Below are 18767 nucleotides of genomic sequence, written 5' to 3'. Positions count from 1 at the left end.
CATGCAACCTTGAAGCTAGATTGCAAAAAGAAGAAACCATTGAACATTTAATTGGGAAAAAAAAAATTTTTTGCGATTGTCTTATGTAGTTTAAATTAACAATGGAAAACAACGTAACTTACTGGATGCTATTTGATATTGGCTGTGAAAAAGATATTGGTTTAATTGGAGGGTAATTAACTAATGAAAACCGGACTTTCATTGTGGCCACAGTAAAATTCCTGTTTTGTTTCAAAGTGTGAATATTGGAAAAGAGATTAAAAAACTTTATGTTGATAAAAATTGTTGTTTGGTTGTTTGGAAAATGCTATTTTAAATTACAAGAAAGTTTCACTTCAGTAAAGGAGATTTAAATTTTGGGTTTGAAAACCTTTTTAAAATGGATGCTGTATTCTGATATCGGGAACGGTTTTGAAGAATTAAGCGAATCACGTAATGACGTCAGGCCTTCTTGCAAACCTGCAAAGGAGTTAACCCTTTCCACTGACAGCTGTTTTATTTAGTTCACCAAACAACTTTAGCATCGCTGCGTGGAATTAAAAAAAAAATACTGGACATTATTAATTTGGGTTTCTTCATTGGAAGGGAATATTTTCCCATATGCCAGAAGGAAAATAAAATTGTCATGGTTATAAAGGATAAAAAAAATGTGTAATCTTTAATATGGAAAGAGTGAAGTAATATATCTAGAATACATCATAACACAAGGGAAAAGACAAATGCCCAAGGACAGAAAGGAGGATATTAGATTGATTCCAAAGTCAGGGACCGTAAAAGGGGTCAGGCAGGTACTAGGGCTATTCAACTACTGCAGAAATTTTGTTCCCGAATATGCCGAGATGGCCCAACCTATACAGGGCGCGGTCAAAGGGGGGAAACCCTCCCAAGATCAGGAAACGGCGTTTGTAAAGTTAAAACAAGCTCTCACAAGTGCTCCAGCCCTGGGATTACCTGACCTAAATAGGCCCTTCCACATCTATACATACCACAGTAACGATCATAGCGCGGTGGTGACTCAATTACATGGGAACAGGCATAGGCCAGTGGCACAGTAATGTCGGGACACGTTATCCTACAAACCCAGCATACCTTAGTAGAAATGCTTAACACAGGAAGGCTAAAACTGGTATCCGATGTACGAAGGGCTAGGTGGGAAGCAATGCTTTTACCCTCCCTCCCCAACGGGACGATAACAATAAAGGATAACTGTAACAACCCTGCAGGGAGGATCATTACGGAGGGAGAGGAGCATCAGTGTAGCCCAAAAGGAGAAGACAAGAGAAGTAGTCAGGCTAGTGAAAGCCCGTTTGAGGAGGCAGACATGGATCTATATGTAGATGGGTCTCGGCGCTATATCAACAGGTCACCACGGATGGAATGGGCAGTGGTAGCTAGCAGCGGACAGGTTAGAAGGGAAGGACAGCTAGAAGGGGGCTCATCAGCTTGAGTGGCTGAATTGGTGGCTCCCACTGAGGCTCTGAGGATGGCTAAGGGAAAAACAGATAGTCGATATGCTTTTGGAGTAGTGCATGATTATATGATAGCCTGGAGAGAACGGAGATACATGACTTCAGGAGGAGGGACAGTAATACACGAGGCTTGTTAAGAAATTAGTGAAATCCCCCCTCCTACCCCAAGAGTGTGCGATGGGCAGACAAGGCAGCCAAGGGGGTGGCGGAGACAGGTACACTGGCCGGGGAAGCCCAGGTCGGAGCATGTACAGCGGGCCTGAGGAAGTAAACATACAGGGAGAAGCCACTCCACAAGAAAAGGAGGAGTGGAAGCAGAGAGGAGCCCAACAAGGGACCGAAGGGAGGAAAGACGGAAATGTTGTGGTCCCGGAATGTATCCAGGGGAGCCTACTAAATTTATAGCACAGGTGTGTCGATACAGGTAGCACCAACATGGTAAGCTCGATGTCCAGATGCTGGTGGTAGAAGAGAATGGGTAGAGATATAGAGAAGCACTGTAGAAGGTGCGTGACATATGCAAAATACAACCCAAGGGGGAAAGTAAAGGTCAGAATGGGACATCAGCCCCAACAGGAAGGACCCTGGGAAAACTTAGACAGATTTTACTGGACCGTTACCCAACAACAAGGGGAAGACATACTGCCTAGTTATAAAACCCCGATGGGGAATGCCACTACAGCTGGACTCAGATCAAGGTACACACTTCACAGGGAAGATCGAAGAGACTGGAAAGGGATGGGTAAACAGGTTACCCAGAGTACTGATGAAACTCAGGGCAATCCCTAGTCGGACGACAGGACTGATGCCCTTTGAACCAATGAGACTGCTAGAAGCCTTGGCTACAGGAAGCGAGGACGTAGGACCTTATAAAGACAGAATACGGAAGTTTGTGATGGAACTTTGTAAGCAGTTACATGGTTTAAAGGCACAGGCTAGAGACCAGCAAGTAATCAAGGAATTAGAAAACAACACTAAAGAACAGTAGGTCCAAATACCCCAAATAGGCAGTCAGGTAATGGTGAGGATTACCCCAGAGAGATCTGGGCTCGCACCAAAGTGGACCGGATCCATCAGGTAATAATGGTAAGGGACACGAGCGCCTGCGTAGTTAACAACATAAGAACATAAGAATTAGGAACAGGAGTAGGCCATCTAGCCCCTCGAGCCTGCTCCGCCATTCAACAAGATCATGGCTGATCTGGCCGTGGACTCAGCTCCACTTACCCGCCCTCTCCCCGTAACCTTTAATTCCCTTATTGCTTAAAAATCTATCTATCTTTGACTTGAAAACATTCAATGAGCCAGTCTCAACTGCTTCCTTGGGCAGAGAATTCCACAGATTCACAACCCTCTGGGAGAAGAAATTCTTTCTCAACTCGGTTTTAAATTGGCTCCTCCGTATTTTGAGGCTGTGCCCCCTAGTTCTAGTCTCCCCCACCAATGGAAACAACCTTTCTGCCTCTATCTTGTCTATCCCTTTCATGATTTTAAATGTTTCTATAAGATCACCCCTCATCCTTCTGAATTCCAAGGAGTAAAGACCCAGTCTATTCAATCTATCATCATAAGGTAACCCCCTCATTTCTCGAATCAGCCTAGTGAATCGTCTCTGTACCCCTTCCAAAGCAAGTATATCCTTCCTTAAGTAAGGTGACCAAAACTGCATGCAGTACTCCAGGTGCGGCCTTACCAATACCTTATACAGTTGCAGCAACACCTCCCTGCTTTTGTACTCCATCCCTTTCGCAATGAAGACCAACATTCCATTCGCCTTCCTGATTACCTGCTGCACCTGCAAACTAACCTTTTGGGATTCATGCACAAGGATCCTAAAATAGTTTCATGCACAAGGACCCCAGGTCACTCTGCACCACAGCATGTTGTAATTTCTCCATATTCAAATAATATTCCCTTTTACTGTTTTTTTTCCCAAGGTGGATGACCTCACACTTTCCGACATTGTATTCCATCTGCCAAACCTTAGCCCATTCGCTTAACCTATCCAAATCTCCTTGCAGCCTCTCTGAGTCCTCTACACAACCCGCTTTCCCACTAATCTTAGTGTCATCTGCAAATTTTGTTGCACTACACTCTGTCCCCTCTTCTAGGTCATCTATGTATATTGTAAACAGTTGTGGTCCCAGCACCGATCCCTGTGGCACACCACTAACCACTGATTTCCAACCGGAAAAGGACCCATTTATCCCGACTCTCTGCTTTCTGTTCGGCAGCCAATTCTCTATCCATGCTAATACATTTCCTCTGACTCCACGTACCTTTATCTTCTGCAGTAACCTTTTGTGTGGCACCTTATCGAATACCTTTTGGAAATCTAAATACACCACATCCATCGGTACACCTCTATCCACCATGCTCGTTATATCCTCAAAGAATTCCAGTAAGTTAGTTAAACATGATTTCCCTTTCATGAATCCATGCTGCGTCTGCTTGATTGCACTATTCCTATCCAGATGTCCCTCTATTTCTTCCTTAATGATAGTTTCAAGCATTTTCCCCACTACAGATGTTAAACTAACCGGCCTATAGTTACTTGCCTTTTGCGTGCCCCCTTTTTTAAACAGAGGCGTTACATTAGCTGCTCTCCAATCCGCTGGTACCTCCCCAGAGTCCAGAGAATTTTGGTAGATTATAACAACTGCATCTGCTATAACTTCCGCCATCTCTTTTAATACCCTGGGATGCATTTCATCAGGACCAGGGGACTTGTCTACCTTCAGTCCCATTAGTCTGTCCAGCACTACCTCCCTAGTGATAATGATCATCTCAAGGTCCTCCCTTCCCACATTCCTATGACCAGCAATTTTTGGCATGGTTTTTGTGTCTTCCACTGTGAAGACGGAAGCAAAATAATTGTTTTAGGTCTCAGCCATTTCCACATTTCCCATTATTAAATCCCCCTTTTCATCTTCTAAGGGACCAACATTTACTTTAGTCACTCTTTTCCGTTCTATATATGTGTAAAAGCTTTGACTATCTGTTTTTATGTTTTGCGCAAGTTTACCTTCGTAATCTATCTTCCCTTTCTTTATTGCTTTTTTAGTCATTCTTTGCTGTTGCTTAAAATCTTCCCAATCCTCTAGTTTCCCACTAACCTTGGCCACCTTATACGCATTGGTCTTTGATTTGATACTTTCCTTTATTTCCTTGGTTATCCACGGCTGGTTATCTCTTCTCTTGCCGCCCTTCTTTTTCACTGGAATATATTTTTGTTGCGCATTATGAAAGAGCTCCTTAAAAGTCCTCCACTGTTCCTCAATTGTGCCGCCGTTTAGTCCTTGTTTCCAGTCTACTTTAACCAACTCTGCCCTCATCCCACTGTAGTCCCCTTTGTTTAAGCATAGTACGCTCGTTTCTGACACAACTTCCTCACCCTCAATCTGTATTACAAATTCAACCATATTGTGATCACTCATTCCGAGAGGATCTTTTACGAGGAGATCGTTTATTTTTCCTGTCTCGTTACACAGGACCAGATCCAAAATGGCTTGCTCCCTTGTAGGATCTGTTACATACTGTTCTAAGAAACAATCCCGTATGCATTCTATGAATTCCTCCTCCAGGCTACCCCCTGCGATTTAATTTGACCAATCGATATGTAGGTTAAAATCCCCCATAACTACTGCCGTTCCTTTTTCACATGCCTCCATTATTCCCTTGATTATTGCCCACCCCACCATGAAGTTATTATTTGGGGGCCTATAAACTACGCCGACCAGTGACTTTTTCCCCTTACTATCTCTAATCTCCACCCACAATGATTCAACATTTTGTTCATTGGAGCCAATATTATCCCTCACAACTGCCCTGATATCATCCCTTATTAACAGAGCTACCCCACCTCCCTTCCCTTCCTGCCTATCTTTCTGAATCGTCAGATACCCCTGTACGTTTAATTCCCAGTCCTGGCCACCTTGCAACCATGTCTCTGTAATGGCCACCAAATCATACCCATTTGTAATGATTTGTGCCGTCAACTCATTTACTTTATTTCTAATGTAGTTATAAGGGGTATCGGCAAGTGAGAACACTGGACCCAGTTGAAAACATAGTCGCTAACTAACCGGTGACGATCGGAAAATATTGTTTTTTTGCAGAATTTTGGTGCTCGTGGAAACAACGTGGGGTAACGCAGCCTCATATCAAGGATAACAGGCAGAGGGACAGCAAGGCCTGTATTGCAGGGACTCGGGCGACATTAGTTGTGATAAAGAATGAAAAATGCTGACAGTGACGGACGGAGCAATAGTGGACTTAAATTGCAGCGTCGGATTAAGGGGCATAAAACGATGTGAAGAGGAAACGAAACAACATTGGGGATGGGCCAGTAATACAGGACCAATAATTCATGTGAATAAGACTATGGTGTGTTTTATAATCAGGAGGGAGGGACAAAGATATTGCACCCAGGGAAAGGGGCTGCAGATTTCACTCAACATCTATGAATGGTGGTGGAGGGTTACCTCCCGAGATAGACCCACCAACACGGCCCCATCCACTACTTTAGTAACAGTGAGCACTACCAGGGCCCCGACCACCACACCCCCAGCGCCACCAATGTGTCCAACTATAAACGCTGGGGCAAAAGGGGGATTGGTAATAAGGCAGACCAAAGATAAGATACACTTCGGGGTACGTCAGCGAATAATTACTGTATTCCTAAATTTAACAGGCTTAAACATCCCCAGCTTCTAACTGTCAAACACTATAAGCAGGTATAAAAACCTGACCCTGCGAGCACTTGAAGGCCCTGAATCAAAAACCATGAAGTTTAATGTGGAAAGAGGGTCAGGTAGAAAGCGGGACCGGGGAAAAAGGATAGTAGAAATGGTAAGCGTGGGATACTCGGCAGGATACGCGGTGGGAGTTGCGACGGTAAACACTATGGGCTAGATTTTACACTTTTGTGCATATCGCCCAAAAATGGGCATAATTTCCGGTGTGGGCGGTAAAAATAGGTTTTCAGATCGCCGGCTTCTCGCCCATTCTCAAAGCACCTAATCTCCATTTTTGAAAATGGGCGTTACCGTGAGCGATATGAAATGGGCGGTAGCGTTAAAGCTTGCTGACCTTCTGCCGTAAAGTGTCGTCGTCCTTAGCAACGGCATGGCAACGCTCGATTCCTGTGATTCAGGAGGTCAAGGGTCATCATAACTTGCACAGAAGAGGAGACAGAGAGAGAGGGAGCTGAGAGGGACTGAAAGCGTGTGTGGCTGTGGTGTGTGCTTGTTTGGCTGTTGTGGGAGGGAGATTCACCAGAAGCAAAAAGCCTACTAAGCACCAAGAACATAGTTAGCACCGAATTTTTGTCCAACAAATAAGATATAACATGGAAGGGATGGTGGAGGCCCTGGAACTGGTAGCCAGGAACACTGGTGGCAAGGGCTCCCAGTGGTCCCGGAGCACGGCACTGCACCCAAAAGTGCCGCACTCCCATTGCCAACGAGACATGAGAGCCAGGAGCAACATCTTGCTTCTGGCCCTGAGCACGATCCCACCTTGGGACCATCCTCTCCCGTATCTGTCCAAGCAGCGCTTCGGCCATCATCCCCCCTCCCCAATGAAGTATCGCCTGAGGAGCTCCTCGGCCAGGCTGCTTGGAGTCAGGAGCGAAAGGGGAAGGGGTAGAGGTGGGGAGGAGAAGCGGGGGGAGGGTTGGTTTTTATAGAAATACTGATGATTTCAGACAAATGTTCGGTTTAAATGTTTTTTATTGAACAAAACCTTGTGGCGCATTGGCTCAGATAGCTGCAGCATTACACGCTGGTGATTCCTTAACATCAAAGGGTGTAATCACATTTAACTTCAATCAACTTAAACTGTCACCAAGGTGATGGCCACCATTGATGTATGACCTGCACACCCAGCAGTAGGGGCGGGGGCATGGCTTCAGTGTCAGCCTGATTGTCTGGGCCGATGTCAGCGTCTGCCTCCTCGTCCTCCTCTTCCTCTCTGTGAGGTGGACTGTCAGACTCTTCAGGCAATTCTTGTCTCCTCCTGATAGCCAAGTTGTGCAGCATGGAGCACATCACCACGAATTGAGCTACCTGCTCAGAGTGGTATTTGGAGGTCGCCTCCTGAGTGGTCCAGGCATCTAAAGCGCTGCTTAAGCACTCCAATGGTTTTCTCCACGATATTGCGAGTGGCTCTGTGACTATCGTATCGCCTCTTGGCTTCGGTGTGGGTGTCACCCAGAGGGGTCATCAGCCAGGTGGCGAGGCCATATCCCTTTGTCACCAAGCATCCAGCATTGACTTTGTTAAACAAGTCAGATACAGTGCTCTCATGCAGGATGTGAGCATCATGGATGCTGCCCGGAAATTTAGCATTTACTGCCATTATAATTTGCTGGTGGTCGACAACGAGTTGGACATTCAGGGAGTGGAATCCCTTGCGGTTCCTGAAAACCTCTGCATCCTGAAAAGGTGCCCACATCGCGATGTGCGAACAGTCTATTGCTCCTTGCACCTTGGGGAAGTTTGCAATTCTGGAGAATCCTGGAGCCCTCTCAGTCTGTGCCTCCCTGGTCATAGGGAAGCTGATCAAGTCCCTCCTGCGTGCATACAGGGCTTCAGTGACCTGTCTAATGCAGCAATGTGTGGCATGCTGAGACAGACCGCAAATGTCGCCAGCTGAGGCCTGAAAAGAACCCGACATGTAGAACTACAATGCCACAGTGACTTTGACCTCGATGGACAGTGCAGTACTGATGGTGCTGGCAGCCTGCAGATCTTCCCTTATGAGGCATACCTCAGTGATAACCTCTTTGCGGAAGCGCAGTCTCCGAAGACAGGTGGTGTCAGGCAAGTTGAGGTAAGAATGCTTCTCCCTGTACTTGCGGGGTCTGGTCCTCCTCCACAGTCTGTCACGTCTTACATTGGGCACATAATGCTGTGGAGCTTTTCTTCGGCCATCTCAAGTCTGCAGCATGTAATTGGTCATCAAGAGAGGGTGAGAAACGACAGGCCCCATTGCAATAGCTCTATGTTTTCCACCGAATGGTCACAAAGAATGAATGCCCCGACGAAGGTACTTTTAAATTCCAATCGGTTACAGTATGATCAAGATGTTTGTACAGATGTTCGCATCACCTCCAAAGACCTCCAGAGTACACCCGACCTCCCCCGAGGTTGAAGCAGTGCAGCCTTTTAAAGTATGTGACATGTGATGTAGAACATGGCACCATAACGTTGTGATTAGTTCCAGTTAGTTCCACTTTTTCCGGGTGGTTTTCTGGGCGAGCGATAATGTGGGCGATATGTGTGCGAGGTGGTGAAAGTGATGCTGGGCGATCTCATGGCCATTAGTTTCAGCAAATGTGATCTTTACGACAAAAACAAGTGGGTGGTTGGTAATATTGAATCTCGGCGTTAATTCTGTGCGGAGACTAATGCTGGGCGATATTATGGGCGTTGATTTCGCCCATTCTGATGATTCCGCCCAAAAAAAGTGGACAGGTGGTATGATTTTTTCCCCCGGTGTAACGCACATGGGGAAAGTAATGCTCGCCGATAATTTTCCGAAAAATGCCCGTAAGTTTACATTTTGTGGCTAAGTGGGCGATATATAGGCGTTATATGTCATTTCAGCGGTAAAATGGACGTATGTGGGCGTTAATCATGCAAAAAAAGTGGAAAATCTAGCCCTATAGACCTGCACACGATAGATGATTGGGTCAATGCCCTAACCAGAACACTACAGGGATTGTTAGATCGGGAATTGTCACATGTTGTGAGACCATGCCAGAACTAGAGCGGAAAGAAACTTGAATACAGACAGAAATAGTATGCGCAGGGTACGGAGCATGGTTACTCAGGAGCACGCAACATAACCTAGAGCAACTTCAAAATGGAAAGGTGCAGGATTGGATAACACTTGTTGTATTTACCAACTGGACCTTGGACAAAAACATGACTCATACCTGTGAGGTGCAGAGAAACAGTCATGTTTGGGTCCCAAAGGTCAGATGTGTAACTGGACATTTAAATATAATAGGTTTTCTACTATCTATACCACTGTATGATGTGACAAAGGGAGATCCCCTATACCAAAAAAATAATATAGAGGATATAAGAAATCAAACTTGCGTGCGGTACCATGACAATCCAGATATGTAATTGAAGAGAACAACAGTACTAGGGGCCCAAGTTTCCACACGCGCCTAGAACGGTGCAGTCCCGACCTGGACGCCCGTTTTTCGCGCCACAAAGTGCGCCTAAAAAAATCCTCGGTATTCTCCACCTCCCTGCAGGTCCTCTGGCTCTCGGCGCAGCCAGCACGAGCTGCAGGGGGGCGGAGCCAGGTCCCTGCGCTGAAAACAGTGCCGGGACCTCTGCACATGCGCGCTACAGTGGGCACGCAAGTGCAGTAGCTCCAGGCGCCGAACTGTGTGGGAGGGGCCCGAAGCACGCAGCCCCTAGCCCTGGCCGAATGGCCTCACTGGGGCTGCGTGAATAAGGCTCCTCCCACGGCCAGCTCCTGCTTCCCCCCCCCCGACCAGACCCGACACCCGCTCCCCGCGCCCCCCCCCGCCTCCGGACCAGACTCGACACTTGCTCCCCACCCCCCCCTGCCTCCGGACCAGACCCGACACCCGCTTCCCCCCCCCCCCCCCGCCGCCTCCGGACCAGACCCGACACGCGCTCCCCCCGCCTCCTCGACTGGACCCGACCCGACCCGCGCTAATGTTCCCGCTCCGCCATCCCCCCCCCCCGACTTGGCCCGACCTGACCTGACCCGAGCTCCTGTTCCCGCTCCGCACCCCCCCCCCAACTGGACCCGACCCGAGCTCCTGTTCCCGCTCCGCCTCCCCCCCCCGACTGGGCCCGACCCGACCCGACCCGCGCTCCTGTTCCCGCTCCCCGCCCCCCCGACTGGACCCGACCCGACCTCCTGTTCCCGCTCCCCGCCCCCCCGACTGGACCCGACCCGACCCGACCCGCGCTCCTGTTCCCGCTCCCTGCCCCCCTGACTGGGCCCGACCTGTGCTCCCGCCCCCCGACCCGACCCCCCCCACTGGACCCGACCCGACTCCCGCTCCCGGACTGGATCCAACCTGACCTCTCTCTCTCTCTCTCTCTCCGACCCAATCCAACCCAACGCCGCCTACCTGTAAATCTGGTGCTGGGTTGGATCGTATTTGTAACCTGCGCCTGATTTTTTTTATGTGTAGAACAGGTTTTTTCAGTTCTACAAAAATCTTCACTTGCTCCATTCTACTTTAGTTTGGAGTACGTTTTCACTGTGGAAACTTTCAAATCAGGCGTCAGTGGCCGGACACGCCCCCTTTTGAAGAAAAAATTCTGTTCCAAAGTAGAAGTGTTCTACCTGACTAGAACTGCAGAAAAAAAATGTGGGTAATTGCGATTTCTAAGATAGTCTGTTCTCCACCAGTTGCTCCTAAAAATCAGGCGCAAATCATGTGGAAACTTGGGACCTATGAGTCTCAGCATAGATGATTGTTATAAAAATAACCAAGTTGTTTTATGTCGAGATCCACTACGAAGGCTCAAAGATGACTGTGGATATGACCAAGTGGACAGGTGCACCTTGAGTATCACCCCCGAGCATGGGACTACAGAACTACCGCTATTCCACGAGGAAATGGGGAATGGTGTGTGGGCACCACGGCGACTGAGATGACGGTCACATATAAGGGAGGAGATACCTCATGCGCCATCATGAATACTGACTTCTGCTTTATCCCGCATGATGAGACACACATAAATGGATACGTTATAAACTCTGAACTGATAAAAGAAACCATCAATGGGACAATGATAGACACTATCAGAGAAGGGTATGAGAAGGCCATCGGGCTACAAGGATAAATCGATACTCGAACTGAATGAGGAAAAAACTCGACTGAATTGAACACAATGAAAGAGAGTATTCAAAGCAACATAGAGAAGACCCCAGATAGAAGAAAGATAGAAGAAACTGAGGATACCCCAGGCGGGACTGAATTTGAACTGAGAAAATGGAATGCTGGACTCAATGTGCAAGTGCATCTGTGGATACGGATAGTGTTACATCTACTGGTTGTAGTGCAAGGGATCATCTTGGTCATCTTGCTATTGTTAGCCTGTAAAAGTGTAAGAGGCAGGCCCTAGCCCAAACTATAGTTAAAACATTAAATAAAGAGAATATAGACAGTCCGGCAGAAAGGACTTATTTAGTATAACCTTGATAGGAAAGCCAACAGGTGGGTCCTGCAGTTCCGTAAGTAGCGCTACCCAAGTGAAAGGACAACCCTGGAATCAATTGGGAAATGGCCTATCTTGGGCATATAGCCAAGGGCCATTAGTGGGGATTGTAAAGGGATAAAAAACGATCACTAGAATGGAGACAGACCGATGGTCAAGAATGGAGATACTGAAGGTAGTGAATTGATCTGACACATAAAATGGTCCAGATTAGGAGGACTTATCAGTATTAGGAGATTCTGAGGAATCAGGAGTTCTTCTGTCTTACGGTATGGATTGTAATATGGACCGATTATGTATAACCCGCTTATGTATGTAAAGCACGCTCATACACTCGCTTACATTGGGCTAGTAAAAGGGGAATAGCGAAGCCTGATGGGTAATGAACCATCCGTTGGATTAACCTTAGAACATGGAAGCATACATATTCAGTACAGAACAAGGACACAAATGTTTGGTAGTTTTGACTCGAGTTCTTGGGAGAGGGATAAGGAGGCACCACCCTGGAAAACAAAGTTAATCATCATGTCATGAGAAACTGAGGCAAAGTTGACACCATGTGAAATGGACAGGTGGGGGAAAACCACTCAGAGCCAATCGATGGTTTCATAGGAGGGTCGCACCCCTCAAAAAAATGTATAATTGTAATTGTAAAACCTCTGATTGGGGAAAGTGTTCATCAGATCCTTCCCGAGCGTGTTTGAGTAAAACCGGTTAACCAAGGTTTCATCTGAGAGATTCCGTGGTCGCTATACACTCGCGGAGGGGGGAGAGGAAAGAACAAAAGGGAAGGTTTTGATAGGGTGGAAGGCAGGAATGATTAAATAACAAAAGGTATAATTGCTCAAAGCACAAGGAGATGGTAATGGGACAAGTAAAAAAACAAAAGATTGGGTCTAGAAGAGGTGTAAATGCATCATTATCATCATAGGCAGTCCCTCGGAATTGAGGAAGACTTGCTTCCGCTCATAACATGAGTTCTTAGCTGGCTGAACAGTCCAATATGAGAACCACAGTCTCTGTCACAGTTGGGACAGATAGTCATTGAGGGAAGGGGTGGGTGGGACAGGTTTGCCGCTTGCTCTTTCTGCTGCCTGTGCTTGATTTCTGCATGCTCTTGGCGATGAGACTCGAGGTGCTCAGTGCCCTCCCAGATGCACTTCCTCCACTTAGGACAGTCTTTGACCAGGGGACTCCCAGGTGTCAGTGAGGATGTTGCACTTTATCAGGGAGGCTTTGAGGGTGTCCTTGTAATGATTCCTCTGCCCACCTTTGGCTCGTTTGCCGTGAAGTAGTTCCGAGTAGAGCGCTTGTTTTGGGAGCCTTGTGTCATGCATGCGAACAATGTGGCCTGCCCAGCGGAGCTGATCAAGTGTGGTCAGTACTTCAATGCTGGGGATGTTGGCCTGGTCGAGGAAGCTAATGTTGGTGCATCTGTCCTCCCAGGGATTTGTAGGATCTTGCGAAGACATAGTTGGTGATATTTCTTCAGTGACTTGAGGTATCTACTGTACATAGTCCATGTCTCTGAGCCATACAGGAGGGTGGGTATTACTACAGCCCTGTAGACCATGAGCTTGGTGGCAGTTTTGAGGGCCTAGTCTTCAAACACTCTTTTCCTCAGGCGGCTGATGGCTGCACTGCCGCACTGGAGGCGGTGTTGAATCTCGTCACCAATATCTCCTCTTGTTGATAAGAGGCTCCCGAGGTATGAGAAATGGTCCACTTTGTCCAGGGCTGTAGCGTGGATCTTGATGACCGGGGGGCAGTGCTGTGCGGTGAGGACAGGCTGGTGGAGGACCTTTGTCTTACGGATGTTTAGTGTAAGGCCTATGCTTTCATACGCCTCAATCCTGGAGTTCAGCCTCTGTATGTGCACAGACGCAGGTGTCATCCGCGTACTGTAGTGCGACGACAGAGGTTGGGGTGGTCTTGGACCTGGCCTGGAGACGGCGAAGGTTGAACAGGTTCCCACTGGTTCTGTAGTTTAGTTCCACTCCGGCGGGGAGCTAGTTGACTGTGAGGTGGAGCGCGGCAGCAAGGAAGATTGAGAAGAGGGTTGGGGCGATGACGCAGCCCTGTTTGACCCCGGTCTGGACGTGGATTGGGTCTGTAATGGATCCGTTGGTAAGGATCACGGCCTACATGTCTTCGTGGAGCAGGCAGAGGATGGTGAAGAACTTTTGGGGGCATCCAAAACGGAGGAGGACGCTCCATAAACCCTTGCGATTGACAGTGTCAAAGGCCTTTGTAAGGTTGAAGAAGATCATGTATAAGGGTTGGTGCTGTTCCCTGTATTTTTCCAGCAGCTGTCGTGCTGCAAAAATCATGTCTGTTGTGCCCCATGGGGCACAAAATCCGCATTGCGACTCCGGGCGGAGCTCCTCGGCCACAGGGAGAAGACGGTTGAGGAAACTCTAGCGACGACTTTCCCAGTGGCTGATAACAGGGAGATTCCTCTGTAGTTGTTGCAGTTGGACTTGTCCCCTTTTTTAAAGATGGTCATGATCACTGCATCTCTGAGATCTCCCGGCATGCTCTCCTCCCTCCAGATAAGAGAGATGAGGTCATGGATTCACACCAACAGTGCCTCTCTGCCATACTTCAATGCCTCAGCAGGGAATCCATCCACTCCCGTAGCCTTTGTTTTTAAGTTGTCTTATGGCTTTTTCTACCTCATGCAGTGTTTGGACTTTGCCGAGGTGGTGGCGGGTAGCATGCTGCGGGATGGAGTCGAGAACACTCGGGCCAAAGGCAGAGTCTCGATTGAAGAGATCTTCGAAGTGCTCCTTCCAGTGTGCTCTGACTGCCTCGGTGTCCTTGATGAGTGTTTCCCCGTTCTTGGCCTGCAGTGGGGTGGGGCCTTGGGTATAGCAGAATGGTCTGAAATGGTTGAACTTGATGTTGAGTCCAGAAGGTTGTAAAGTGCCGAATAGAAAGATGAGGTGCTGTTCCTCGAGTTTATGTTGAGCTTCGTTGCAACAGTGTAAGAGTCCGAGGACAGAGAAATCAGAATGGGAATGGAGCGGAGAATTAAAGTGACAGGCGGCTGGAAGCTCAGGGTCACGCTTGCGGATTGAATGGAGGTGTTCCGCAAAGTGATCACCCAATCTGTGTTGGGTCTCCCCAGTGTAGAGGAGACCACATTGTGAGCAGCGAATATAGTATACTAAATTGTAAGAAATACGAGTAAAGGAGTTTTTGGGGCAATGGATGGTGGGAAGGGAGGAGATAAAAGGGCAGTTGTTGCATCTCCTGTGCTTGCATGGGAAGGTGCAGTGTGAAGGGGAGGGGGTGACTGAGGATTGAAACAAAATTTACTTCTAAATCCTCACTCCGAAGAAAACTGATGATCAAAAATCAGAAAACGTGGCAAGGGCTAAAGCTGTTACAGGGGGCTGGGATTCTTCCCACTTGGCTCAATGTGGCTGAAAGCCATGCATAGTTTTGGCTGGTTGATCTCTGATAGTACTGCTGTAATCAATTATGGATCCCTCATCCACAGCTGCTGCCAATCTGCATCTATGCTGTCTGGAGTTAGGAAAATTGAGGACTATTTAAGTTTTTTCATGAAAAATGGCTGCCTGGGCAAGCTATTGAGACCACTGGAACTGTACCTCAGTAAGAGTTGTTAAAATTAAGCAGTGGGGTGAATGGTGTAGAAATATCAATGCATTGACGCAAAGGTTAGAGGGATGCACGTTTGATCCCCTGCTCTGCTGCTTTCCAAGTTTCAGTTGTACTGCTGTGGGGAGGGGTCATGAACATACCTAGTAAGGGAAGAAGAAAAACAGAAGGAAATCCATTACTAAGTTGATCTCATGCATCTTCTAGTTGTTGGGATAAGCAGAGACCTAGAAAGTACTTGCCTCAGCCTTCGGAGATTTGTGGCCCAGGGAGATGAAAAGGAGCTTAAATGAATGCATAACATATTCTCAAAAACTGAAAAGCAAGTAAGCATATCAATTATGTGATTGTTCGCTAGATGGCAGTCTGACAACAGCAAACTTAAAGCAGTTTTCAATAATGAATTTACATTTCTTATTGTAACTTAGTGAGTTTAAATAAATAAGAGTCTCTTTTTATTGACTAGATTACAGACTAAGAAGCTTGCCAGCTTTCTCAAGTCATGGCACAGTGCTTACAAATGCATAGAAAATGAGTGTTACATAATTCTGTACGTGAGTGACATTACTCATTGCCAGGGCTCAGTGTCCAATTTTGGCGGGAGGTTTAAGTGGGACACCATTTGAAAGAAAGAAAAAAACTTGTATTTAGATAATAGCCTGTTACATCCTCAGGACGTCCCAAAGTGCTTCACAACCAAGAGAGAAAGATTAGTGAAGACAAACATAGATCCCTTGCTGTCGGATTCGGGTGAATTTATAATGGGGAACAAAGAAATGGCAGACCAATTGAACAAGTACTTTGGTTCTGTCTTCACGAAGGAAGACACAAATAACCTTCCGAATGTACGAGGGGACAGTGGGTAAAGTGAGAAGGAGGAACTGAAGGAAATCCTTATTAGACAGGAAATTGTGTCAGGGAAATTGATGGGATTGAAGGCTGATAAATCCCCGAGGCCTGATAGTCTGCATCCCAGAGTACTTAAGTAAGTGGCCCTAGAAATAGTGGATGCATTGGTGATCATTTTCCAACAGTCTATCGAGTCTGGATCAGTTCCTATGGACTGGAGGATAGCTAATGTAGCACCACTTTTTAAAAAAGGAGGGAGAGAGAAAATGGGTAATTATAGACCGGTTAGCCTGACATCAGTAGTGGGGAAAATGTTGGATTCAATTATTAAGGATGAAATAGCAGCGCATTTGGGAAACAGTGACAGGATCGGACCAAGTCAGCATGGATTTATGAAAGGGAAATCATGCTTGACCAATCTTCTGGAATTTTTTGAGGATGTAACTAGTAGAGTGGACAAGGGAGAACCAGTGGATGTGGTGTATTTGGACTTTCAAAAGGTTTTTGACAAGGTCCCGCTCAAGAGATTGGTGTGCAAAATCAAAGCGCATGGTATTGGGGGTAATGTACTGACATGGATAGAGAACTGGTTGGCAGACAGGAAGCAGAGAGTCGGGATAAACGGGTCCTTTTCAGAATGGCACGCAGTGACTAGTGGAGTGCCGCAGGGCTCAGTGCTGGTACCCCAGCTCTTTACAATATACATTAACGATTTAGATGAAGGAAATGAGTGTAATATCTCCAAGTTTGCGGATGACAATCAGCTGGGTGGCGGTGTGAGCTGTGAGGAGGACGCTAAGAGGCTGCAGGGTGACTTGGATAGGTTAGGTGAGTGGGCAAATGCACGGCAGATGCAGTATAATGTGGATAAATGCGAGGTTATCCATTTTGGGGGCAAAAACACAAAGGCAGAATATTATCTGAATGGCGGCAGATTAGGAATAGGGGAGGTGCAACAAGACCTGGGTGTCATGGTTCGTCAGTTACTGAAAGTGGGCATGCAGGTACAGCAGACGGTGAAGAAGGCAAATGGTATGTTGGCCTTCATAGCTAGAGAATTTGAGTATAGGAGCAGGGAGGCCTTACTGCAGTTGTACAGGGCCTTAGTGAGGCCTCGCCTGGAATATTGTGTTCAGTTTTGGTCTCCTAATCTGAGGAAGGGCGTTTTTGCTATTGAGGGAGTGCAGCGAAGGTTCACCAGACTGATTCCAGGGATGGCTGGACTGTCATATGAGGAGAGACGGGATCAACTGGGCCTTTATTTACTGGAGTTTAGAAGGAATTGAAACGTATATGATTCTGACGGGACTGGACAGACTCGATGCGGGAAGAATGTTCCCGATGTTGGGGAAGTCCAGAACCAGGGGACATAGTCTTAGGATAAGGGGTAGACCATTTAGGCCTGAGATGAGGAGAAACTTCTTCACTCAGAGAGTTGTTAACCTGTGGAATTCCCTGCCGCAGAGAGTTGTTGATGCCAGTTCATTGGATATATTTAAGAGGGAGTTAGATATGACCCTTACGACTAAGGGGGTCAAGGGGTATGGAGAAAAAGCAGGAAAGGGGTACTGAAGGAATGATCAGCCATGATCTTGTTGAATGGTAGTGCAGGCTCGAAGGGCCTACTCCTGCACCTATTTTCTATGTTTCTAACCAATAAATTAATTTTGAATAGTTATGAAGGCAACCACAGCACTTGGGGGGGGGGGGGGGGGGTGAAATTGGCCCTTTTTTAAGCCCATTAGTTCCTCCGGGGTGGGGGGCACTAATGGGGAGGAGGAGACGTTTCGCCCGGCCCTGAGCCGCCATCTTTTTTTGACTGCCGACTCACAGGTCGGCTCTACGATGGCAGCCCTAGCATGGTCCGAGCCGCCATCATGCAGCCTGGCACTCCGTTTTGGATGCTGGGCTGCAGGCCCATTCGCATGCTGCCCTGGTGAACTAGTGGAGGCCATCAGAGGCCTTGCAGAGTGTGCAACTGCCCTCCCCTTTTAGCAAAGGGGAGGGTCGTTGGCATACATAAGCACCAGCACTACCCTCAGCGCCCCAGTAGCGCCCTGGTAACTGCTCCCAAAGGAAGTGGAGCACGCGAGATTGCGCCTCGCTTTCTTTGATGGACAGTAAGCCGAATTCAGTGGTGGGGGGGGGGGGGCAGGACTTTAGCGCTGGGCGCAGAATGTCCCGGCCCCAGATGGTTAGCGCCTCCAATCAGAGCACAGGGCTATTTCGCCCTTTTGCTTTGTGCACAGCAAGTTTCCACAGACAACAAGCGAGAAGAACCAAGTTAATCTGTTTTTGGTGATGTTGATTGAGGAGAAATCCCAGCCAGGACATCAGGATAATTCCTAATCCTCTTTGAACCATGTAATTGGATCCACTTATGTGCACCTGGACAGACAGATAGTACCTAAGTTTAACCTCTTATCGGAAAGATAGCATTTCCAACAATGTACCATTCTCTTAGTACTACACTGTAGTGTCAGCCTAAACTGTACGCTGAAATTCTGAAGTGTGGCTTCCCTCCAAAATTTTCCGTTTCAGATATGAGAGTGTTATCAAATAAAACAAGCTGACACTTGCTATTGTATTTGGTTGA

At 47.4% G+C, this 18767-nt stretch overlaps 1 pseudogene; it reads left to right on the top strand.

Annotated features, from left to right (window-relative positions):
- Positions 1-18767, top strand: part of LOC139262442 (sialic acid-binding Ig-like lectin 12) — a 239010-nt pseudogene that overhangs the window by 194408 nt on the left and 25835 nt on the right.

This window comes from Pristiophorus japonicus, chromosome 4 (assembly GCF_044704955.1).
Source record: "Pristiophorus japonicus isolate sPriJap1 chromosome 4, sPriJap1.hap1, whole genome shotgun sequence".
In the NCBI taxonomy this organism is placed as follows: domain Eukaryota; kingdom Metazoa; phylum Chordata; class Chondrichthyes; family Pristiophoridae; genus Pristiophorus; species Pristiophorus japonicus.
This window is presented reverse-complemented; position numbering and strand designations above follow the sequence as displayed.